Here is a 25,989-nt window from a genome sequence, read left to right on the forward strand (position 1 = left end):
TGGGGTGTGGGGCACGGTGGCTTACATCTGTAATCCCAGCACTTTGGGAGGCAGAGGTGTGCAGATCACCTGAGGTCAGGAGTTCAAGACCATCCTGGCCAACATGGTGAAATCCCATCTCTACTAAAAATACAAAAATTAGGCAGGTGTGGTGGCACGCGCCTGTAGTCCGAGCTACTCAGGAGGCTGAGGCAGGAGAATCTTTTGAACCTTGGAGGCAGAGGTTGCAGTGAGCCAAGATTGCATTACTCCAGCCTGGGTGACAGAGGGAGACTGCATCTGCGAAAAAAAAAAAAAAAAAAAAGGAAAGATAGCTAGAAAAGAAAGAAAAAAAAGAAAGGAAAGAGGAGGGGAGGGAAGGGGAGGAGGAGGGGAGGAGAAAAGAACCTGTGAAGCTCCCTGCTATCCTGTACAGCCCTGTAGACTCTTTTTTTTTTTTGAGACGGAGTCTCGCTCTGTCACCCAGGCTGGAGTGCAGTGGCGCGATCTCCGCTCACTGCAAGCTCCGCCTCCCGGGTTCGTGCCATTCTCCTGCCTCAGCCTCCCGAGTAGCTGGGACTACAGGCGCCGCCACCTCGCCCGGCTAATTTTTTTGTATTTTAAGTAGAGACGGGGTTTCACCGTGTTAGCCAGGATGGTCTCGATCTCCTGACCTCATGATCCACCCGTCTCAGCCTCCCAAAGTGCTGGGATTACAGGCTTGAGCCACCGCGCCCGGCCAGCCCTGTAGACTCTTAATCTTTTTTTAAAAAAATTATTTCAAGAGTTTTTGAGGTACAGGTGGTTTTTGGTTATATGGATAAGTTTTTTTACAGGTGATTTCTGGGATTTTGGAACACATGTCATCTGAGCATTGTACACTGTACCCCATATGTAGTTTTTTTTTGTTGTTGCTCTTTTTTGAGACGGAGTCTCGTTCTGTTGCCAGGCTGGAGTACAGTGGCACGATCTTGGCTCACTACAACCTCCGCCTCCCGGGTTCAAGCAATTCTCCTGCCTCAGCCTCCAGAGTAGCTGGGACTACAGGCACACGCCACCACGCCCAGCTAATTTTTGTATTTTTAGTAGAGACGGGGTTTCACCATGTTGGCCAGGATGGTCTCAATCTCTTGACCTTGTGATCCACCCGCCTTGGCCTCCCAAAGTGATGGGATTACAGACATGAGCCACCGTGCCCGGCCCCATATGTAGTTTTCTATCCCTCGTCCCTCTCCCAACCTTTCCCCCCAGGTCCTCAAGGTTCATTATATCATTCTTATGCCTTTGCATAAGATTTAGCATAAGACTCTTACTCTTGATTAAGATGCCAGGCTGATAAATTTCTAAATTTACCATGAAATATCTGGTTGTAGCAAGACCTGGTGGTAAAAAGCAATGGTGGAAGAAGGACAGTAGTAAGCCTTGAAAATAGCATGGTATAATGGAAAAAGCCCCAACTGGAAGTAAGCTTGATGCTGGTTTCAGCTCTGCCATTACCTGACTACATGCTTACACACAGATACACAAGTCACTAATTTCTTTTTAGTTTACACACTTCAGTGATATTTGAAGTTTTTCTCAACCAATAGGTTATATTTATATATGTATAAATGATTTTTAAATAAAAACCATAAATCAATGAGTATAACTGATAATGATCACGAAGTAGGGGAAGATAAATGTCTTAAAGCCATTAACAATACCCAAGTCCCAAGTAAGTTCTAGTTTAGAAGAGCAAAGAAATGGGAAGAGACTGACTACAAGCAGAGTGCAAGGCACAGCAGTTACTGTGTTAGAAAGGACCATAAAATTTCCAGGAAGACAGGGTCTATGTCATATTCTTCCCTGTGTTCACAGAACCTAACACCACCTACTAAACAAAGAGTAAGCAAATTCAGTAAATGATTGCTGAGTGAGAAGAAACAAAGGAGAATGCCTGGTTGGCTGTAATATCACAGCAGAGTTTTTAAAACATGCTGCTTCCATATTTCAACTAATATGGAAATATCCCACCACTTTGGGAGTCCAAGGCGGGTGGATCACCTGAGGTCAGGAGTTCAAGACCACCCTGGCCAACATGGTGAAACCCTGTCTCTACTAAAAATACAAAAGTTAGCTGGGCATGGTGGCAGGCGCCTGTAGTCCCAGCTACTCAGGAGGCTGAGGCAGGAAAATCACTTGAACCCAGGAGGTGGAGGTTGCAGTGAGCCGAGATCATGCCATTGCACTCCAGCCTGGGCAACAAGAGTGAAACTCTGTCTCACAAATAAATACATTAATTAATAATAAAAATAAAATAAGATAGGCCATTTTTCTCTAAATGTTCATACAACTCCCCAATCACTAGAATTATGAGGGTATGCCATTAATTTATTCAACAATTATTTATTGAATGGCTGCTATGTTGAAAGTATTAAGGACAGAGAGTAAATAAAAACTTTCATTCTAGGGTCATTCTGTTGGAGGGCAATTATAACAAAAAGATAAATTATGCAGAATGTGGTTAAATTGTATACATGAACTGCTATTTCTAGTCAGCCTCTTTCAGAAAGACTGCTTCTCTGAGATTAAATGATATCCTTGCCTAGGAATAATTCTATTCCCATTATCCCACTATAACAAAAACAGTTAAAGTAAAATATGATAAGCTACATTTCCTGCTTGATTAAGGCTTTCCAAACTATGATGGGTACTAACAGGCATTGGCTAACTATGGCCAACTACCTGTTTTTATCAATTAAGTTTTACTAGAGCATAGACATGGTATTATCTATGGCTTCTTTGATGTTACAATGGCAGAGTTGAATAGTTGTGACAGAGACTGTATGATTTGTAAAGACTAAAATATTCACTATATAGCCCTTTATAGAAAAAGTCTGCTGACTACAATGATTTGAATGTTTGCTCACTCCAAAACTCATAGTGAAACTTAATTCCCAATGTGGCAGTATTGAGAGGTATGGATTTTAAGACGTGATTGGGTCATGAGGGCTCTGCCTAATCCATTCATGGATTAATGGATTATTGCAGGAATCAGTCTGGTAGCTGTATAAGAGGAGGAAGAGACTGGGCACAGTGGCTCATGCATATAATCCCAACACTTTGAGTGGTCAAGGCAGGAGGGTTGCTTGAACCCAGGAGTTCAAGACTAGCCTGGGCAATATAGGAAGACCTGAGACCTTGTCATATACATATGTTAGCTTGGTGTGGTGGCACACTTTTGTGGTCTCAGTTACTCAGGAGGCTGAGGTGGGAGGACTACTTGAGCCCAGGAAGTTGAGGCTGCAGTGAGCTGAGATCATGCCACTGTACTCCAGCCTGGGTGACAGAGTAAGACCTGTCTCCAACAAAAAAAAAAAAAAAAGGAAGAGAGACCTGAGCTGGCATACCCAGCCCCTTTGCCAAGTGATGCCCTGAGCCACTTCGGGACACTGCAGAGAGTCCCCACCAGCAAGAAGGCTCTCACCAGATGTGGCCCCTCAACCCTAGACTTCTCAGACTCCATAAATGTAAGAAATAGTTTCCTCTTCTTTATAAATTGCCCAGTTTCTGGTATTCTAAGCAATAGAAAACACTAAGGCATTGACCCTTGCTCTAGAACACAGGGATATCTATCCATTTCCACCTGGGAGACATTAAGAAAGTTACCTAATCTTTATAAATCACAATTTCCTCATCTATGAAAATGGACAGAAAAATAACACTACCTTAAAAGGTTGTTATGATAATTAAATGGGATATTTTCAAGTATACTGTTTAGCAATGCCCAGTGTATGCTCAAATGGTTTTTATTTTATCATTATTAACAATCCTAAATTACATCATCCTTTACATGGCTATGAGAGTTACCTTTGCAAAACATAAAATATGTCACTCTTGTTCATAACTCTTCAATGGTCCCCTTCTGCTTACAGAATAACATTAAAACTTCCCATGATCCACTCCAACTTATCTTTGAAACCTCACATTTTCCCATGAGCCTTATTTTTCACCCATCTGTCCTTTTCCTCTGGGTTCTATGATCCTAGCCTACAAATATATACTTAAATTTCCCTCATCTTAAAACATTCTTCTGGCCAGGCGCGGTGGCTCACGCCTGTAATCCCAGCACTTTGGGAGGCTGAGGCGGGCGGATCACAAGGTCAAGAGATCGAGACCATCCTGGCTAACACGGTGAAACTCCGTCTCTACTAAAAATACAAAAAAGTAGCCAGGCGTGGTGGCGGGAGCCTGTAGTCCCAGCTACTCTGGAGGCTGAGGCAGGAGAATGGCGTGAACCTGGGAGGCGGAGCTTGCAGTGAGCCGAGATTGCGCCACAGCACTCCAGCCTGGGCGACAGAGCAAGACTCTGTCTCAAAAAAGAAAAAAAAAAATTCCTCCACCAGGCACAGTGGCTCACACCTGTAATCCTGGCACTTTGGGAGGCCAAGGCGGGCAGATCTCTTGAGCCCAGGAGATTGAGACCAGCCTGGGGAATATGGCAAAATAGGATCTTTACAAAAAACACAAAATAATAATTGTATTGTTTATACAAAAATACAAAAATTAGCCAGGCATGGTGGCATGTCTGTGGTCCCAGCTACTCAGTAGGCTGAGGCAGGAGGATCACTTGAGCCAGGGAGGCAGAAGTTGCAGTGAGCCAAGATCGTGCCACTGCACTCCAGCCTGGATGACAGAATGAGACTCCGTCTAAAAAATACAAATAAAAATCTTCCCTTGTCCACTCGCTAAAATATGAATCTAATTCACTCTTTTTAATTGTTACCAAACTTTAAGAATAGGTTACATTCTCTATCTATGTTTCTAGGTTTCTTTTTTTTTTTTCTTTAAAAAGAGTCTTGGCCGGGCGCGGTGGCTCAAGCCTGTAATCCCAGCACTTTGGGAGGCCGAGACGGGCGGATCACGAGGTCAGCAGATCGAGACCATCCTGGCTAACACGGTGAAACCCCGTCTCTACTAAAAAAAAAAAAATACAAAAAACTAGCCGGGCGAGGTGGCGGCGCCTGTAGTCCCAGCTACTCGGGAGGCTGAGGCAGGTGAATGGCGTGAACCTGGGAGGCGGAGCTTGCAGTGAGCTGAGATCTGGCCATTGCACTCCAGCCTGGGCGACAGAGCGAGACTCCCTCTCAAAAAAAAAAAAAATAATAAAATAAAAAAATAAAAAGAGTCTTACTTTGTTGCCCAGGCTGGAGTACAGTGGTGTGATCACTGCTCATTGCAACCTTGAATTCCTGGGCTCAAGCAATCCTCCCACCTCAGCCTCATGAGCAGCTAGGACTATAGGTGTGCACCACCACGCCTGGCTAATTTTGGTATTATTATTATTGTTATTATTATTATTATAGCGATAGGGTCTCATTATGTTGCCTAGGCTGGTCTGGAACTCCTGGCCTCAAGAAATCCTCCCACCTCAGCTTCCTAAAGTGCTGAGCTTACAGGCGTGAGCCATTGCACCCAGTCTCTAGCTACATTTCTTTAATCTTCACTGATTCCTAAATTCATTTTAATCTGCCTTATTCCCACATCACTCCTTTAAGAGTTTTTTTGTTGTTGTTGCTGTTGTTTTGTTTTTTGAGACGGATTCTCCCTCTGTCGCCCAGGCTGGTATGCAATGACGTGATCTCGGCTCACTGCAACCTCTGCTTCCTGGGTTCAAGCAATTCTCCTGCCTCAGCCTCCCGAGTAGCTGGACTACAGACGTGTGCCACCACACCCAGCTAATTTTTGTATTTTTAGTAGAGATGGGGTTTCACCGTGTTATCCAGGAAAGTCTTGATCTCCTGACCTTGTGATCCACCCACCTTGGCCTCCCAAAGTGCTGGGATTACAGGTGTGAGCCACTTTGCCCGGCTCTTTTTTTTTTTTTTTTGAGACAGGGTCTTGCTTTGTTGTCCAGGCTGGAGTACAACAGTGTGATTATAGCTCGCTGCAACCTCAACCTCATTGTCTACGTGATCCTCCCACCTCAGTCTCCTGAGTAGCTGCGACTACAGGCACACATCACCACACCGAGTTAATTTTTTAATTTTTAAAATAGAGATGGGGTCTTGCTGTTATCCAGGTTGGTCTTGAACTCCTTGCATCAGGCAATCCTCCTGCGTTGGCCCCATATCACTCTTGTAACTTTTCTCACTATGGAAGATTCAGAGCTTCATTTATCTCTGCATTTCTACTACCTAGTATAGTGTCTAGCACACAGTAAGCTAGTTCTCAGTAAAGATTTATTAAATGGCATGAATGATTTTTATGACTTGGAAACTTGGTTGAAGTTCCTTCCTTGAATTGGAATACTATACTTACTGAAAATCATCCAAGATCAGCTAAAATTTCATCTTCTATACAAAGGATCTCCCGGATGCCCTTAGCATTAATCCCTTCTCTCTCTCTTTTGTCTCTCCCTACCTCCCACAGTACAACTAGCACTTTTCACCCTACCTTGAATGACTGCTAATTAGTATTAAGTTGTCTGGATCTTGAGTTAGACTGCTTTGAGTTGAATCCTGGCTCTACCATTTACTGATGACCTCTCTGCAATTCAGTTTCTTCACATGCAAAATGTAAATATTAATATTACCTAACCCACATGGTTATTGTGAAGATAAAATGAGATAACTTGGGCTCCTGGAACATAATAAGCACTAGAAAATGTTAGCTATTCTTGCTACTCTAACATTTCTGACTCCTTCCCCAGACTGGAATATAAGGTATTGACTGATTGAATGATTGAGACGGAGTCTCGCTCTGTCACCCAGGCTGGAGTGCAGTGGTACAATCTTGCTGCACTGCAACCTCCGCCTCCCAGGTTCAAGCAATTCTCCTGCCTCAGCCTCCTGAGTAGCTGAGATTATAGGCAACTGCCACCATACCAAGATAATTTTTGTATTTTTAGTACAGATAGGGCTTCACCATGTTGGCCAGGCTGGTCTTAAACTCTTCACCTCAGGTGATTCACCCACTTCAGGTGATCCGCCCACCTCAGCCTCCCAAAGTGCTAGGATTACAGGTGTAAGCCACCGTGCCCAGCCTATGTAAATATTTTTTAGCCAGGCATGGTGGCTCATGCCTGTAATCCCAGCATTTTGGGAGGCAGAGGCAGGTGGATCACCTCAGGTCGGGAGTTTGAGACCAGCCTGACCAACACGGAGAAACCCCGTCTCTACTAAAAATACAAAATTAACCAGGTGTGGTGGCACATGCCTGTAATCCCAGATACTCGGGAGGCTGAGGCAGGAGAATTGCTTGAACCCAGGAGGTGGAGGTTGTGGTGAGCCAAGAGCACGCCATTGCACTCCAGCCTGGGCAACAAGAGTGAAACTCTGTCTCAAAAAAAAAAAAAAAAAGAATATTTTTTAAAAGAAATTTATTTTTTAGAGATGGGGTATTGCTATGTTGCCCAGGCTGGTCTCAAATTCCTGGGCTCAAGTGATCCTCCCACCTCGGCCTCCCAAAGTGCTAGTATTACAGGCATGAGCCATCATGCTGGGCCAAGTCTTTTAAGAGTACAGATCTTGTCTCATTTGTTTCTATATACAATGTCTCACACAAAATGTTTTGTACACAAGTTGCTAAACACACATTTATTGAATGAAGAAGCAATAATCACCAAATTAACTTCACAATGTAAACTCATGTTACAATAAAGAACATTAGAGGCAGGTACAAGGCAGTAAAACCAAGAGGTATTTGATTTTCTTTAATCAAATATTTATAAAGAAGTCAGGCAATAGGGTTCTACTAGAAAAACAACAGCTACATTTTAAAATCGTGGGGTTTTCTAGAAGTTGAAAAGACCTGGTTTGGATGTGACACACCCTTGCTTTTCTTCCTCCCGGGCCCACTATCATTTTGACCACGCCATCTACAGGGATGTCACAGCACATCCAGGCAGGCACTGGCTTCATAGGACAGTTTTCTGTCTGCTTTCTTCCCACCCTCTACTCAAATAACCGTATCACAGTTGTGTCACATAATTCTACTTCTATGTGCAACTTGACTGCCTGACCTCTCTCAACTCATTCCTAACGGAAAACCACCACCACCACCACCACATCCAAAATGGTGTCACAGAGCTGGCAAGCTGAGACATGCATTAGCTTTATATTGGAAAAAGAGCGGTCGGGCATGGTGGCTCACGCCTGTAATCCCAGCACTTTGGGAGGCCAAGGTGGGCGGATCACGAGGTCAAGAGATCAAGACCATTCTGGCCAACATGGCGAAACCCCATCTCTACTAAAAATACAAAAATTAGCCAGGCGTGGTGGTGGGTGCCTGTAGTCCCAGCTACTCGAGAGGCTGAGGCAGGAGAATCACTTGAACCCGGGAGGTGGAGGTTGCAGTGAGCTAAGATCATGCCACTGCATTTCAGCCTGGGTGACAGCAAGACTCCGTCTCAAAAAAAAAAAAAAAAGAAGAGTTTTAACAGAGTTAATCACTCTAAATGTTATAAAAAATATACACTATAAAGAGGAACTATTACTCATCCTTGACAGGGAAGTGACATGTGTCTAGAAAAGAATGTAACATCAACAATAAGTTTTCACTTAAGTTTTTATTGCTAACTATATCAAAAATCGAAATGAAGCCTCAAATCATTGTCATGTCACAAGATAAGGCCTTAAAAATTTATATTCTGAATGATTTTTATTCCCCTATCCCCATACCCCACTCCAAATCATACCAGTTAGAATTACTTAACTCAGGAAGGGGGGTACTTTCTTACTGCATGTGCTCTGAGAGTAAGTGATTACTCAACTTTGTTATTTTTAGTTTCATATGACATACAGATTCATGTTGAGAAGGAAGGTTACTTTTTTTTTTGAGACAAAGTCTTGCTCTGTCGCCCAGGCTGGAGTGCAGTGGCACGGTGCAACGGTGTGATCATAAGCTCACTGCAGCCTCAACCTCCTGGGTTCAAGCAACTGTCCTGTCTCAGCCTCCTGAGTAGCTGGGACTACAGGCACACACCACCACAGCTGGCTATTTTTTTTTTTTTTTTTTTTTTGGTAGAGACAGGGTCTCACTATGTTGCCTAGGCTGGTCTTAAGTTCCTGGCCTCAAGTGATCTTCCTGCCTTGGCTTCCCGAAGTAAGCCACCACACTAGGCCAAGGATTGCTTTTGTACTTTAGACCACTGTGGAAATAAACCCATGAGGGATCTTGTCAAAATGCAGACTCGCATTCTGTAGGTCAGGGATGGGGCCTAAGAATCTGAATTTCTAAACTTCCAGGTGATACTGATGTCGCTTGGTCTACAGACTACATGTAGTGAGTAGCAAGGCCTTGTCTAAACAAAGGACTGTTTATCACTGCTCTAAAGATAGTAAGACCAACACGAAACTCTTTTTTTTTTTTTTTTTTGAGACAGAGCCTCACTCTGTTGCCCAGACTGTAGTGTAATGGTTCGATCTTGGTTCACTGCACCTCTGCCTCCTGGGTTCAAGAGATTCTCCTGCCTCAGCCTCCCAAGTAGCTGGGATTACAGGCGCCCGCCACCACACCCAGCTAATTTTTGTATTTTTAGTAGAGTTGGGGTTTTACCATTTTGACCAGGCTGGTCTCAAACTCCTGACCTCAAGTGATCCGCCCATCTCGGCCTCCCAAAAGGGTGGGATTACAGGCATTAGCCACTGCACCTGGCCCCAACAGGGAACTCTTAACTCTGATACTACTGGTAAACTAGACTCTGTCTAGAGACTAGAGTCTTTTCCATAGCATGATTTACCATTCCCCATAAAGTGTCATTATTAAGCTTTTCCACATCTTTGCCTTTTCTCAGACTGTTCCCACTACCTAAAATGTCCCTCTCTTCATTTCCATATACCTCACTTAATGATGGGGATACATTCTGAGAAATGCATTCTTAGGTGATTTTGTGGTTGCGTAATCATAGAGTGTACTTACATAAACCTGGATGGTATAGCCTACAATACCCTCAGGCTATACGGTAGAGTTTATTGATCCTAGGTTACAAGCCTCTACAGCATATTACTGTACTGAATACTGTAGGCAACTGCAACAAAATTGTAAGTATTTGTGTATCTTAACACATCTAAACATAGAAAAGGTACAGCAAAAATATGGTATTATAATCTCATGAAACCACCATCATGTATGTGGTCTGCTGTTAACCAAAATGTCTTATGCAGTGCATGACTGTAGTTAGATTCTACTCATCCTCAAATACCAGTTTAAATACTTCCTTCCCATGTTCTTCAACTACCAAGGGACCCATTTACACTCCTTTTTTTTTTTTTTTTTTTTTGAGACGAGGTCTCACTCTATCACCCAGGCAGGAGTGCAGTGTTGCAATTACAGCTCACTGCAACCTTGAACTCCTGGGCTCAAACAATCTTTCTGCCTCACCCTCCCAAACATGCTAGGATTACAGGTGTGAGCCACCATGCCCAGCCTATATCACCTTCCTATAGCATCATTTCCAACCTTTAACTATGTTTTATCATATGCCTTATAACTTTTTTACTAGACCACAAGCTTCTTAACAGCAAGATATCATTCTCTTGCCTGGCATATGACAATATATAAACACTTCTTAGTCTTTCTCTGAAGGAGGCTAAAAATAAATTAAAAAACACTTGCTGGGTAAATTATGGTTTTGGTTTTTGTTTTTGTTTTGAGGCAAGATCTAACTCTGTCAACTGTGCTGGAGAGCACTGGCACCATCATAGCTCACTGCAGCCTCAAACTCCTGGACTCAAGTGATTCTTTACTGGGCAAATTTATTTTTATTTATTTATTTTTATTTTGAGACTGGGTCTTGCTCTGTCACCCAGGCTAGAGTGCAGCAGCGCTATCTCACCTCCATGTTCAAGTGATTCTCCCACCTCAGCCTCCCAAGTAGCTAGAATTACAGGCGTGTGCCCCCACACCCGGCTAATTTTTGTATTTTTAGTAGAGACAGGAATTTTACCATGTTGGCCAGGCTGGTCTTGAACTCCTGACCTCAAGTGATCTGCCCACCTCGGCCTCCCAAAGTACTGGGATTACAGGTGTGAGCCACTGTGCCCAGCCTTCACTGGGTAAATTTAAAATACAACTCAAAATTTTTTCAGTGCCTACTATGTGGCAGGCACTGGCACCGATGATAATGATGATGGTGTCAGATAACTCTTCTTTTTTCTCTGAGACAGAGTCTCACTCTGTTGCCCAGGTTGGAGTGCAGTGGCGCAATCTTGGTTCACTGCAACCTCCACCTTCCAGGTTCAGGGGATTCTCCTGCGTCAGCCTCCAGAGCAGCTGGGATTACAAGCGTGCACCACCATGCCTGACTAATTTTTGTATTTTTATTAGAGACAGGGTTTCACCATGTTGGCCAGGTTGGTCTCAAACTCCTGACCTCAAGTGATCCGCCGTCCTCGGCCTCCTGAAGTGCTGGGATTACAGGCGTGAGCCACCACACCCAGCCTGGTATCACCTAACTCTTAATGAGCACTTACTATGCAGCCATTGTTCTAAGCACTTTACCTTATATGAAATCATTTAATCCTCATAATAATCCAATGAAGTAGTACTTTTATTATTCCAATCATACCAATAAAGAAACTGAGGCACAGAGATTAAGTAACTTGCCCCAAGTTACACAGCTAATAAAAGGCAGAGTCAGGAGTCAAACCTAAACAGTTGATTATAGAGTCTGGGTTCTTAATCACAATGCTATATTACCTCTCCATATAGTTATAAAAAGTATATAAAGATGAGCAAGACACAATTTCTTCCCTTGAGAAACTGTTTGTTACTCAAAAAGCTTTTGTGGCAGCTTACAGATCCCGATTAAAGTCCAAATTCCATGTTATTCAAAGGTCTGAATGATCTGATCCAAACCTCTCTTGCTTTATCTCCTGTTACATCCACCTGCATTCTCTCTCTTTTCTTTTTCTTTTACATTTTATAAAATTTTTATTTTTCCAGCCTGGACCCAAAGCCAGCACCGCCTGCAGGCTCTGAGGCCACAGGCACCACCTGCCTTCTCTATGTTTTGGTTATATAACCTGCACCTCTAAATATGTCCTGAATCCTCCCACTTCCATATTGTTGCGAGAATGAGTCTCTGACTGGAATCCATTTTTCAAAGCTCTATGAATCCTTAAAAACTTGGCTCAAGAACATCTCCAAATAACAACAGTAATAGCACCAAACATTTATATAGCATTTAGTGTGCCAGACACGTCCATATATTAAATCACCTAACTCTTTTTGTGTTTTTTAGAGACAGGGTTGGTCTTGCTCTATCACTCAGGCTGGAGTGCAGTGGTGTGATCATAGCTAACTGCAGCCTTGAACTCATGGGCTCACACCTTGGCCTCCAAAATAGCTGGAACTATAAGCATGCATCACCTCACCTGGCTAATTTTTAAATATTTTGTAGAGATGGGGTTTCCTTATGTTGTCCAGCTACTCTCGAACTCCTGGTCTCAAGCAATTCTTCTGTTTCAGCCTCCCAAAGGGCCTGGCCTGTCACTTAATTCTTAAAATAGCTCTTTGAAGTTGGTTATAAGAATCTCTAGCTCAGAGATGTAATTTCAAATATTTCCAATCAAGATTAATCTTTCTCAAGGCGGGTGAATCACTTGAGGTCAAGGGTTTGAGACCAGCCTGGCCAACATGGCGAAACCCAATCTCTACCAAAAATACAAAAAATTAGCCAGGTGTGCTGGCCTGCACCTGTAGTCCCACTTACTCAGGAGGCGGAGGCAGGATGAGCCGAGATTGCACCACTGCACTCCAGCCTGGGCGACAGAGCAAGCCTCCATTTCAAAAAAATAATAATAAAAATAAAAATAAACCTCTACTGGAGCACTTATGAGGCCCTGCCTTCTACATCAAGTTTTACCTAATGTCTACCTCTTCCACAATATTAAAAGGTTTTTGAGGGCAGGGATCCTGTGTGTGGAAGAGAATAGCTACTTGTTCAACAAATTGCTTCCCCTTTCCTCCCGAAGCAGATTACATTTCCCAGTGTCCGTTATAGTTGGTTAAGATTGTAACACTAAGTTCTAGCCAGTGGTATATGGGCAGAAATGATTATGTCATTTCTAGGCCTGTTCCATAAAACCTCAACACTATCTTCCACACCTTCTTCCTTCATCTGCCAGCAGATGCAGAAGATCCAGTGGAGGAATCCGAGGCCCTGTTCTAGGTGAAAATGAGCTCCCCTTCCACCTCCACCCAACCTTCATTGGACTAGGATATGAAAAAAAAACAAGTCTTTAAGCCAATAGTTAGTCCACCTGGACAACATATACCATGTAGTTTTGTGTCTCTCCATATACTTAAAACATTGCCTTGTTCATAGTTAGTGCTCAGTATTCATTGAATTTAAATAAAAGTTGAAATTCTTTCTTTTTTTTTTTTTAGACAAAGTCTCCATCTTTTGCCCAGGCACAATCTTGGCTCACTGCAGCCTCCACCTCCTGGGCTCAAGCGATCCTCCCACCTCAGCCTCCCAAGTGGCTGGGTCTATAGGCATACGCCACCACGCCCAGCTAATTTTTGTATTTTTTTTTGAGATGGAGTTTTGCTCTTGTTACCCAGGCTAGAGTGCAATGGTGCGATCTCGGCTCACTGCAACTTTCGCCTCCTGAGTTTAAGCGATTCTCCTGCCTCTGCCTCCCAAGTAGCTGGGATTATAGGCATGTGCCACCACGCCCAGCTAATTTTTGTATTTTTAGTAGAGATGGGGTTTCTCCATGTTGGTCAAGGTGGTCTCAAATCCCTGACCTCAGGTGATCCGCCCGCCTTGGCCTCCCAAAGTGTTGGGATTACAGGCGTGAGCCACCGTGCCAGGCCTAATTTTTGTATTTTTGTAGAGATGGGGTTTTGTCATGTTACCCAGGCTGGTCTTGAACTCCTGTGCTCAAGCAATCTGCCTGCCTCGGCCTCCCAAATCGCTGGGATTTCACAGGCATGAAGACATTGCGCCCTGACAAAAGTTGAAATTCTTATTCCAAGGCAGGTCTTATCCTAGGACCTACTATTAGCCAGCAGTCTCCAAAATGGGTAATGAGCCGGGTTATCCATTGGAGTATGGGAAGAACATTAAAACTTTTACTTATTTTTGATAAAAAGAGACACTTACTTTTTTTTTCTTTTTTTTTTTTTTTTTGAGACGGAGTCTCGCTCTGTCGCCCGGGCTGGAGTGCAGTGGCCGGATCTCAGCTCACTGCAAGCTCCGCCTCCCGGGTTTTTACGCCATTCTCCGGCCTCAGCCTCCCGAGTAGCTGGGACTACAGGCGCCCGCCACCTCGCCCGGCTAGTTTTTCGTATTTTTTAGTAGAGAGGGGGTTTCACCGTGTTAGCCAGGATGGTCTCGAACTCCTGACCTCGTGATCCGCCCGTCTCGGCCTCCCAAAGTGCTGGGATTACAGGCTTGAGCCACCGCGCCCGGCCGACACTTACTTTTACTAATATTTAATTATGGGTTAATAGTAGCACATGGGGATGTGCTCAAAAATGCCTTCCTAATAGGATACTGAGGTAGGCAGATTAATGGCCCCCTAGAGATATCTATGTCCTAACCCCCAGAACCTGTGACTGTGTCACATTATATGGCAAGGGAAATAAATCAAAATTGTAGGTGCAATTAAAGTTGCTGATCGGAAGACTTTAAAATAGAGATGATCCTGGATTATTAAGGTGGGTCCAAAGTAATCACAAGGTCCTCATAGGTGGAAGAGGGAGGCAGAAGAGTCAATATCAGAGTGATGCAATGTGAGAAAGACTCATTGCTGGGTTTGATGATGGAAGGGGTCTATGAGCCAAGGAATGCAAACAGCTACTGGCAGCTGAAAAAAGTAAGGAAATGGATTCTCCTCTGGAGTCTCCAGAGAGGAATGCAGCCCTGCTGATACCTTGATTTTAGCCCAGTGAGACTCTTGTCAGACCTCTGACTTATAGAACAGTAAGATAAAATAAATGTGTGTTGTTTTAAGCTAAGTTTGTGGTAATTCATTATGATAGCCACAGAAAACTAATAATAGATACATAATACAAAAAATTGCATGGGTCACTCCTCTGTGATATAATGTTCACAGATTTAAAACAAATTTTAGACTTTGACTCTTTGTAAACTAGCATAAGGAAAATAACATTAACGTGTTCCTTGGTGGCATTCACACTCAGTCAGTCAAATATTTATCAAATTCACAGTTCTGTATAAAGCTCAGAGTTAAACATTAAAGCATAAATATCCTCCCTCAAAACTTTATTACCTAAACAAACAAGTGAAGGAAGAGCCAGGCATAGTGGCTCACACTTATAATCCCAGCACTTTGGGAGACCAAGGCAGGTGAATCACATGAGGCCAGGAGTTCGAGATCAGCCTGGCCAACATGGTGAAACCCCATCTCTACTAAAAATATAAAAATTAACCGGATGCGGTGGCACACACCTGTAATCCCAGCTACTTGGGAGGCTGAGGCACAAGAATTGCTTGAAACCAGGAGGCAGAGGTTGCAGTAAGCTGATATCATGCCACTGTACTCCATCCAGCCTGGGCGACAGAGTGAGACTCTGTCTTTTAAAAAAAAAGAAAAAAAAAAAGAAGTGAAAAAAGAAGTGAAGAAAGAGGTGTGACACAGTCTAAAACATACCTAGCTGTCCTTACTCTAATTTAAAAACCAGTGACACTACTGGCCAAGTGTGGTGGCTCAGGTCTATAATACCAGAACTTTGGGAGGCCAAGGCGGGTGGATCACCTGAGGTCAGGAGTTTGAGACCAGCCTGGCCAACATTGTGAAACCCTGTCTCTACTAAAAATATAAAAATTAGCCAGGCGTGGAGGCAGTCGCCTGTAATCCCAGCTACTCAGGAGGCTAAGGCAGGAGAATCGCTTGAACTTGGGAGGCGGAGATTGCAGCGAGCCAAGATCTCACCATTGCACTCCAGCCTGGGCAACAAGAGCAAAACTCCATCTCAAAATAATAATAATAATAATAATAACACTACTATTACTACTGTTCATGGACCTCCTGAAGGCTGAATAACAGCACCTGGTAGGAAGAGTTATGTGGCCACTGTATCAAAGCTGTCAAGAAAATTACTTACTGCTTACCTACAATATACCTGGAAACTGTGCTAGTTGCTTTATAAATATATTACCTGAGATGAAATTACCCCCACTTCTTCATCTAGGAAAATGAGGTTTGGAGTATTTAAATGACTTGACAAACGTTAAAGAGTGTACTAGAATCTGGATGTTTGGCTCCAAAGTCTATGTTTTGCCCTGTGATAATGGTTATGAAAGAAAAAAAGGCCAGCGGTTCAATAAAACCACTTTTGATTTTTGATTCATAAAAAAGAACTGCCTATCTATGAACCAATGAAAATCTACCTGGTTTGCTTTACCAGCTTTTCTGCTGCCAACGTTGAGCAGCAAGCAGCATCCATATCATACGGGTTCTTCTGACCCATACTGGTCTTTCCAGAAAAATGTCTGATTCTAAAGGTTATAGTAACAACGATTAAGAGGCCTAAGTAAACCTATAATACAACGTTAAAACGTGGACATAATTTTGATACTTATGTTTTCTAAAAGGCCTACATCTAAAACACTGAAACTCTGCTAAGAAAAATAACCATTAAAAAAAAAAAAAAAGAAAAGAAAAGAGGCCGAGCACAGTGACTCACACCTGTAATCCCAGCACTTTGGGATATCAAGGTGGGAGGACCACTTGAGGCCAGGAGTTCAGGACCAGCCTGGGCAACACAGTGAGACCCTGTCTCTAAAAAAATTTAAAAATTAAATTAGCCAGGCATGGTGGTGTGTGCTTGTAGTCCCAGTTACTCAGAAGACAGCCAGGAGGATCACCTGAGGTCAGAAGGTCAAGGTTATAGTAAGCTATGATCATACCACTGCACTTCTCTGCCTGCGCAAAACAGCAAGACATTGTCTTTAAAAAAAAAAGAAAGAAGAAAAAGAAACAGATGTATACGAAGATTGATGAAATCTACATAAATCGGTTTACAATTTTTTTTTTTTTTTTTTGAGACGGAGTTTCACTCTTGTTGCCAAGGCTGGAGTGCAATGGCACTATCTTGGCTGACCACAACCTCCACTTACTGGGTTCAAGCGATTCTCCTGCCTCAGCCTCCCAAGTAGCTGGGATTACAGGCATGCGCCACCATGCCAAGCTAATTTTGTATTTTTAGTAGAGATGGGGTTTCTCCATGTTGGTCAGACTGGAGTGCGGTGGCGTGATCTTGGCTCACTGGAACTTCCACCTCCTGGGCTCAAACTTTTCTCCTGCCTCAGCCTCCCCAGTAGCTGAGAGGCGTGCACCACCACACCCAGCTAATTTTTTGTATTCTTTTAGTAGAGATAGGGTTTCACCATGTTGGCCAGACTGGTCTCGAACTCCTGACCTCAAGTGATCCGCCCACCTTGGCCTCCCAAAGTGCTGAGATTACAGGCGTGAGCCAATGTGCCCGGACTATTCTTTTTTAAAAAGTATGTTTTTCCAGAATTTTTATCTAATTTCCTCTCATAATTTTGGAATAAAGGGACCTGTAACATACTCTACCAGACTCCACTAACCTTTAACATGTAGCACAAAATAAATTGCTTTGCATTTTACTCCCAAATAATACAAAGATACCATCATTTATTGGACTTGGGCTAGAAAAAAAAATCACCAATAACAACAAAAAGGCCAGGTACAGCAGCTCACACCTGTAATCCCAGTACTTTGGGAGGCTGAGGTGGGAGGATTGCTTGAGCCTAGCAGTTCAAGATCAGCCTGGGCAACATAGGGAGACCTCATCTCTACTAAATATCAAAAAAAAAAAAAAAAAGCTGGGTGTGGGGCACGCCTGTGGTCCTAGCTACTCAGGAGGCTGAAGTGGAAGGCTTGAGCCTGAGAGGTCAAGGCTACAGTGAGCCGTGCAGACAAAAAAAAAAGGGGGGGTGGGGGAAGAAGAAGAAGAAAGAAAGAAGGAAGAAGGAAGGAGGAGGAGAAGGAGGAGGAAGGAAGGCAATGGCTCAGATCTCAAGTCCCAGAAGAACTATGAATCTAAACCTATAAAAAGGCAGTAATATCCTTGGGTAAGGCTCGCTGCAGTTCAAACATGTTTTAGAGGTATTACATCATGGAAAACTGGTTGTGCTAGGTCCTAGATATGAGAACTCCTAAGGAAAACTCAGCTGAACAGACATTAACCACCAGAGTGTCACATCAGGTGACACTAGGCAGAGCTGGTTCAGTCTCGCTTTCTCCTTTTTGCCTATGGTTTTTAACAGTCCAATTTTAAGACAGCCAAAGGCAGAACAAACATTGCTCAGCAATCAGATTATGTCAATAGCACTACACATAATAACAAGAGGCCCAATCAAGTTCATGGTCCAATTTTACTTTTTTGGGGTGAAGCAATACAAAGATCTAAAAAGTTAAAGTCGGATCTGCTTGCTTACAAATATTAAAATAGTTTAATAAATAAAAAACACCCAAGATTTCTGGGAGGAAAATATATACCCTCTATCTTGAATAACAAACTGAAATTAAACAAAGAATGAATTTATAAGTAGTTTAACAAAAAATTTTAAATCACAATGCTCAAAACTGCCATGCAAGCAAAGAAACCAAACAAACAAACAAACAAAAAACAAGTCTCCTGACAAAGGCAGAACTATTAATACATATACATACGGTGACTTTAAATACGGCCAAAAAGCTTTTTCTTAATCCAGGAAGTTCAAAAGAGAACTAATAATCACAAACTCACATATCTAAGTTGTCTCCCCAAGCCCTAAAAAAGTTTCTTCTTCCTTCCCAAATTTCTCCTTTATTCTAAAATTACTTATAAATTTACACCAAAGTAACATAATAGAAATATAGACTTCAATCTATGTGAGCATACTGCTGAAACTCTCACAATGAGAGTTTGAGAATACTCTCACAATGATTTATTTCCTCTCCCTATCCCAAAGTGAATGAAATGTACAGAGGAAAGAAAACATCAATCTAATAAGCATGTATCAAGCAATTAGTATGTGCAAGGTTTGTGCTCTCCATAAATATTAGAATACTTGAAATTTTTGTACTGTCTGTCACATATATATTAAGTACAGTGCCATGCAAAGCGGATTAAGTGGGGGCTATAGAAATAAATGTGATGGTCTGGCGTGGTGGCTCACGCCTGGAATCCCAGCACTTTGGGAGGCCGAGGCGGGTGGATCACGAGGTCAGGAGATCCAGACCATGCTGGCTAACAAGGTGAAACCCCGTCTCTACTAAAAATACAAACAAATTAGCCGGGTGTTGTGGCGGGTGCCTGTAGTCCCAGCTACTGGGTAGGCTGAGGCAGAAAAATGGCGTGAACTTGGGAGGCGGAGTTTGCAGTGAACCGAGATTGAGCCACTGCACTCCAGCCTGAGCGACAGAGCGAGGCTCACCAATATAAAAAGGAAAGAAATGCTTAATGTTCCCTCCTTCAAGGAAACAGACAAACAATGATGGTGATGTATAACATTTACCGAGCACCTAAGGACGCGTCAGACACACTCTGTAAATACTTTTTTTTTTTTTTTTCTTTTTTGAGACAGAATCTCACTCTGAGCCGGGCGCCGGTGGCTCACGCCTGTAATCCCAGCACTTTGGAGGCCGGCCAGGCGGATCACAAGGTCAGGAGATCGAGACCACAGGTGAAACCCGTCTCTACTAAAAACAAAAAAGAATTAGCGAGGTAGCGGTGGGTGGGGCGCCTGTAGTCCCAGCCTCGGGAGGCTGAGGCAGGAGGAATGCGTGAACCGGGGAGGCGGGAGCTTGCGAGGTGAGCGGATCGGCGCCACTGCACTCCAGCCTGGAGCCACAGCCATGAGAGACTCCCGATCTCAAAAAAAAGAATCTCGCTGCTCACCAGCCAGCCCAGGCTGCAGTGTGGTAGGCGCGATCTCCCACTCTGCAGGCTCCCGGGTTCAAGCGGTTCTCTGCCTCAGCCTCCCGTGTAGCTGGGACTACAGGCGCCCGCCATCGCGACAGGCTAATTTTTGTATTTTTAGTAGAGACGGGGTTTCACCGCGTTAGCAAGGATGGTCTCGATCTCCTGACCTCGTGATCCGCCCGTCTCGGCCTCCCAAAGTGCTGGGATTACAGGCATGAGCCACCGCGCCCGGCCTCTGTAAATACTTTTACAGAGTTTATCTCATTTAATCCTTATAAAAATATATGATAAGTATATTTCTATTTTATTTAATTATTATTACTATTTTTTTGAGATGTAGTCTCACTCGGTCACCCAGGCTGGAGTGCAGTGGCGCGATCTTGGCTCACGGCAACCTCCACCTCCTGGGTTCAAGCAATTCTCCTGCCTCAGCCTCCCTAGTAGCTGGGATTACAGGCATGCACCACCATGCCTGGCTATTTTTGTATTTTTATTAGAGACGGGGTTTCACTATGTCGGCCAGGTTGGTCTGGAACTCCTGGACTCAGGTGATCTGCCTGCCTTGGCCTCCCAAAGTACTAGGATTACAGGCCTGAGCCACCACACCAGGCCTATTTCTATTTTAGAGATAAGAAAAATAAAGATTAAGTGGCTCACCTAAGGGCACACAATGAGCAAATGGAAGAGTCAGGGAGTGAATTTTTAACTCTTAAACTTTAAGCTATACAGCCTCAATATATGATACTTCAGATTATTATGACAATAGTAATAATAATAATAAAAAATGACAGGTAAGGTTTTTTTTAAAATTTTTTCCTCTGTGGAAATGTTTAGAATATTTTTATTATCCATATTCTAAAATTTCACAATGATATGCTCTAGGTGGCTGTTTTTTCATTCATTGTGCTAGGCCCTTTCAATCTGGAAGCACATGTCCTTTGGTTCTCCCCTCCAGGTATTAGCCAGGCCCAGCACAATGGGTTAGTCTGCACAAAGAGCATGAGCCTATGGCCATACCACCCCAATGTGCCTCATCTCATTTGATCTTAACTCCACCCCAATGCGCCTCATCCCATTTGATCTTAGTTAAGATCTTAGGTGGTATGGCTGTAGACTCACGCTCTCTGGGTTCTAGAAGATGTTTTCTTATCAATCAAAATTAAACTTCCTAGGTTAATCTTTAAATTTTCGTATCTTTTCTCTCTTATTTTCTTTTACCTTTTCCGACTAATGGAGGATTTCCTCAACTTCATCTCCTTAACCATCTATTGACTTTTTAAATCATATTTTTAAATTTCCAAAAACAATAATCTGTGTGGTTTTCTATTCACATTTTGTAGTATTCTATTCTTGTTTCATGGATGCAGTATCTTCTCTAACCTCCTAAAAGGATGATAACTGTAAGATTTTTTGGTTGTTACTTTTTAAATTTTTAAAATTGTTTTATTTTTATTATATTGCCAAAGTCAAATACTTCTGACAAAGGTTGTCACTTTTAAAAAAAAAAAAAAAACTGTCTTCCTTTATTTGGGGCTATTCATTTTTTCCAGGAAAAAATCCATCAATTTCCTGGCAAGTGGCAGGGTTGAGGGTAGGATAGGAATGATTTTTGCCTGCCTGAGAGCCAGGTGATGAAAGGTGACTAGAAGTCTCATGAGCCTCACCATTCCAGTATGCAGGTTATCCCCCCATCTCCTCTTTTAAGTATTGCATTCTCCCCCACATTCTATCAGATGTTCACTAGTATGAAGTATTTCTGGTTCAATTTTTCTCCAAAACTAAACCATGTCTTTTTGGGGTGGGTGATATTTAACTGAATAGTTACAAGAAATGGGGATGTTGACTTTCAGGCCCAGTTACCCCTTAAAAGACTTTGAATAGCCCTCTTATTTTTAGCCCAAGCCTGACACCCACCTTCAGTTACTGAGCTTTTGTAAGTTTCTGTGATGCAAACTGGCTTGGTTCTAATTGGCATCAGCTTCTAGAGATACTACACTATAGGCGCTACAAATACGATGGTGAAAAAGATAAACTTCTACCCTCAGAGAGCTCACTCAATACTGGAGGCTTTAAGCAATAAGTAAACAAACAAATGAATAAGGTTCTTTTCAGAAGTAATGAGAACTTGTAACAAAGCACAATAAGAGGAAATATATATATAGTGATATCGATGTCTATTTTAGACTAGTCAAAAAGATTTCTTTGAGGAGGGGCAAAAGGCTAAGGCAGGAGAATCTCAGCAAAAGTATATCATATGATTCTGGAATAAAGTAAGTACAAAGGCCCTGAAGTAGGGTAAAAAGCTTAATGTGTCTGAGAAACAAGAAGGTTAGTGAGTGTGGTTAGAATGATGTAAGAAAAAGGAGGAATGATTGGAAATATGGGCAGAGCCAGGTAGACCAAATCATTTAGGGCCTGATAGGTTAAAGCCCAGAGTATGAACTTTGAAGAATGACAAAAAGCTATATTAGGAAATTCAGCAGGGAAATGACATAATCTGATTTACCTTCTTAAAATTCAATCTGGCTATTGTGGGGCAAAGGGGGAAGACAAGAGATCAATTAGGATGGTTGGGCTACAGTAGTAGATGTAGAGGTGGCAAATAGATTCAGGACATATTTTGAAGATAATGCTGAACTACTTGATGGTTTGAAATAGGGTGTAAGAGAAAGATAGTAAGAATGGTAAGCTTTTGGCTCAAGTGATAGATGAATCGTGGGAGAGGTCTGGAAAGGAAGAAATGGAGTGCAGCAGGAAATTAATAGTGGTCCATAAAGGGTACTCAACAACTAGTAATCGATGTTTATATTAAAAATCTTCAGCCAAGCACAGTGGCTCACACCTGTAACCCCAGCACTTTGGGAGGCCAAGGGGGGGGCAGATCACTTGAGGCCAGGAGTTTGAGACCAGCCTGACCAACATGGTGAAACCCTATCTCTACTAAAAATACAAAAATTAGCTGGGTGTGGTGGCACATGCCTGTAATCCCAACTACTTGGGAGGCTGAAGCACAAGAACCTGGGAGTTGGAGGTTGCAGTGAGCAGAGATCATGCCACTGTACTCCAGCCTGGGTGACAGAGTGAGACTCCATCTCAAAAAAAAAAAAATTTAAGATCACCTTACCAATATGCTAGTGTTACAAAAGATGCTTTGTGAACTCTCTTGAGAGTCTTTCACCTAGTTACCCACAAGGATTACAATGATAAAATCAGAGATCCACTTTATTATTTTTTTCAACTTTCAACAGACGCAAAAAAACATTTTAGGCCAGTAGCAGTGGCTCATGCCTGTAATCCCAGTATTTTGGGAGGCCGAGGCAAATGGATCACCTGAGGTCAGGAGTTCGAGGCCAGTCTGGCTAACATGGTGAAACCCCATTTCTACTAAAAACACAAAAAATTAGCTGGGCATGGTGGCGCGCGCCTGTAATCCCAGCTACTCAGGAGGCTAAGGCAGGAGAATCACTTGAACCTGGGAGGCAGAGGTTGCAGTGAGCCAAGATTGCACCATTGCACCCCAGCTTGGGCAACAACAGCGAAACTCCATCTCAAAAAAAAAAAAAAAAAAATTAAAACACTGCCCATTTATTCTGTAACACACCCCACATCCACATTCATTCACCCTTAAGATATTTTAAAAATCTGATTATTTAAAAATTATTCAACATTTAATTCAATTTGATTTCTTATTTATTTATTTATTTATTTTACATACAGGGTCTCACTATATCACGCAGTCTGTGGTTCAGCAGCACAACTGAAACCACCTTTGCAAAAGAGAAATCTGACATAGTTAACTCTATCTTGCCTCCAATCTCAAGCTGTTTGTCTTTGGTCATTACTGGGCATAGGCTAAAGCTAACTTTGGGAGGAATTTAGTTTACAGTTTAACCTTAAAGCAAGGATGATAATAGCCCTTCCCAAAACTAAACCAGCTTTGTAAAACTAAGGAAAGGCCACAAGGTTAGGATTATGGGAGGGGCCAGAATTCTGCTAAAATGTAGGTATAGCTCTACAGTCTCTTACTGCTTGGAGGTCATGTGGCTAGAGATCACAAGATTTATGACTTCTCCAACTGCTCCTATAGATAACATCACTATTATAGAACCTAAGACTGGTTTTCTGAGAGATTTTTTCAGACTGACCCCACCCAGACTTGTGACTCATGACTCAACTGGTCCTGTAGCCCAGCGTTCCCCAACCTTTTTGGCACCAGGGACTGGTTTTGTGGAAGACAATTTTTCCACAGACTCGGGGGAGGGGCAGGTGGAGGGATGGTTCTGGGATGAAACTGTTTCACCTCAGATCATCAGGCGTTTGATTCTCATAAGGGACACACAACCAAGATCCTTCGCATGCACAGTTCCCAACAGGGTTCACGCTTCTATAAGAATCTAATGCCACCACTGATCTGACAGGAAGCAGAGCTCAGGCAGTAATTCTTGCTCACCTGCTCACCTCCTGCTGTGTGGCCCAGTTCCTAACAGGCCACAGACTGGTACCGGTCTATAACCTGGGGGTTGAGGACTCCTGTTGTAGCCCTACACAGAGGTACACTCAGTGCACAAGGACTTTTCCACACCCCCAATTAATCAGCAGCACCCATTCCCTCAGCCCTGCCCACCAAATTGTCCATAAAAACTCTAACCTCTAGAGGGCTTCAGGAAGACTGATTTAAGTGATAACTGCTTCTTTGGCATGGCTGGCCTTGAGTCAATTAAACTCTTTCTTACTGCAATGCCACAATCTCAGGGAATTGATTTTGTCTGTGCAGTTGGCAGGAAGAAGCCATCATAGCTCACTACTCCTAGGCTCAAATGATCCTCCCGCCTCAGCCTCCCAAGTTCTGGGATTATAGGTGTGAGCCACCATGCCCTGCCCCAGTGTGATTTCTAACAACTGATCTGGTCCATTCTCATTAAACAGAAGAAATCAAAGCACAGAGGTTAAATAACTTGTCCTAGAGAATATAATTAGGAAATGGTGGAGCTATGTGAACTGTACAAGAGAAAGAGTGGAAGAAAAGGTTGGAAAAACAGATCGAACCTTAACTGTCAGTCTAAAGAATTTTTGACTCAATTTTGAAACCAATGTGAGCCACAAAAAGTTTTAAGAAATAAACTATACAACTAGAGCTGTGTATCAGGAAGAGTGAAAAAGAGGGCAAAGAGGCAAGGAAAATAATTCACTCCAGGTTAAAGTGAAGAAGGCTGAATTACAGCACACATGTAAGGGAAGGAATAGATGCAAAAGTCTTTGAATATTTAGAATCACAGCTTAGCTTCTCATTAGAAGCAAGGAATACATGATAACCAAAAATGGCTGGAATTTTTCAGGATGGATAACTGGAAAGATGGCTGTCTTAATAACTGAGACTGGGAAAATATCCTACCATATTCTCACAGCATTAGCTAATGCTAGTCTATTTCCAACATTGTATAGTTTACTTCTTAAAGAGACTCTCTGGGAGACAAGAAGCCTCTATTTCTCTTGCATTAATCATATTACCTAGCACAGGGAAGGACTGAGTAGTTCCAAGTAAATATTTATGAACTGAAGGCATACTCTTCAATTTCATACTTGGTGAATTGAAGGAGGAGTCTAAAAGAAATATTAAATTTCTCATGGCATAAATAACAAAAAAGAGGGGCCCAGTGCCGTAGCTCAAGCCTATAATCCCAGTATTTTGGGAGGCCAAAGTGGGAGGACTGCCTGAGCTCAGGAATTCAAGACCAGCCTGGGCAATATAGTGAGACCTTTCTCTACAGAAATTTGTTCAAAATTAGCCAGGTGTGGTGGCATCCGCCTGCAGTCCCAGCTACTCAGGAGGCTGAGGTGGGAGGACTGCTAGAGCCCAGAGGGCAGAGATTGCAGTGAGTCTGGGCAACAGAGTGAGACCCTGTATCGGGGTTGGGGGGAGGTATGAGAACAAACCTGAGTGTATAGTTCCTCAGAAAGGCCACCGGGGAGTGGAAGTGAGTGGGGCATGGAACTGGGTTACAGATCTTGAGCATAAGACTTCCTGGCATAAACAACCTTATTCACAAGAGACCTAAACAATCAGTCCCTGCACTCAACAAAGTACTTTATTGTTCCTTTTTTTAACTGATAACTTTGAGC

General features: G+C 42.8%; 1 protein-coding gene across 3 annotated transcripts in view; it reads right to left on the bottom strand.

The window, feature by feature from the left end:
• TESK2 (testis associated actin remodelling kinase 2) overlaps window positions 1-25,989 on the bottom strand; it is a 158,567-nt gene that overhangs the window by 41,372 nt on the left and 91,206 nt on the right. The window lies entirely within an intron of this gene.

Source organism: Papio anubis, chromosome 1 (assembly GCF_008728515.1).
Source record: "Papio anubis isolate 15944 chromosome 1, Panubis1.0, whole genome shotgun sequence".
Lineage (NCBI taxonomy): Eukaryota > Metazoa > Chordata > Mammalia > Primates > Cercopithecidae > Papio > Papio anubis.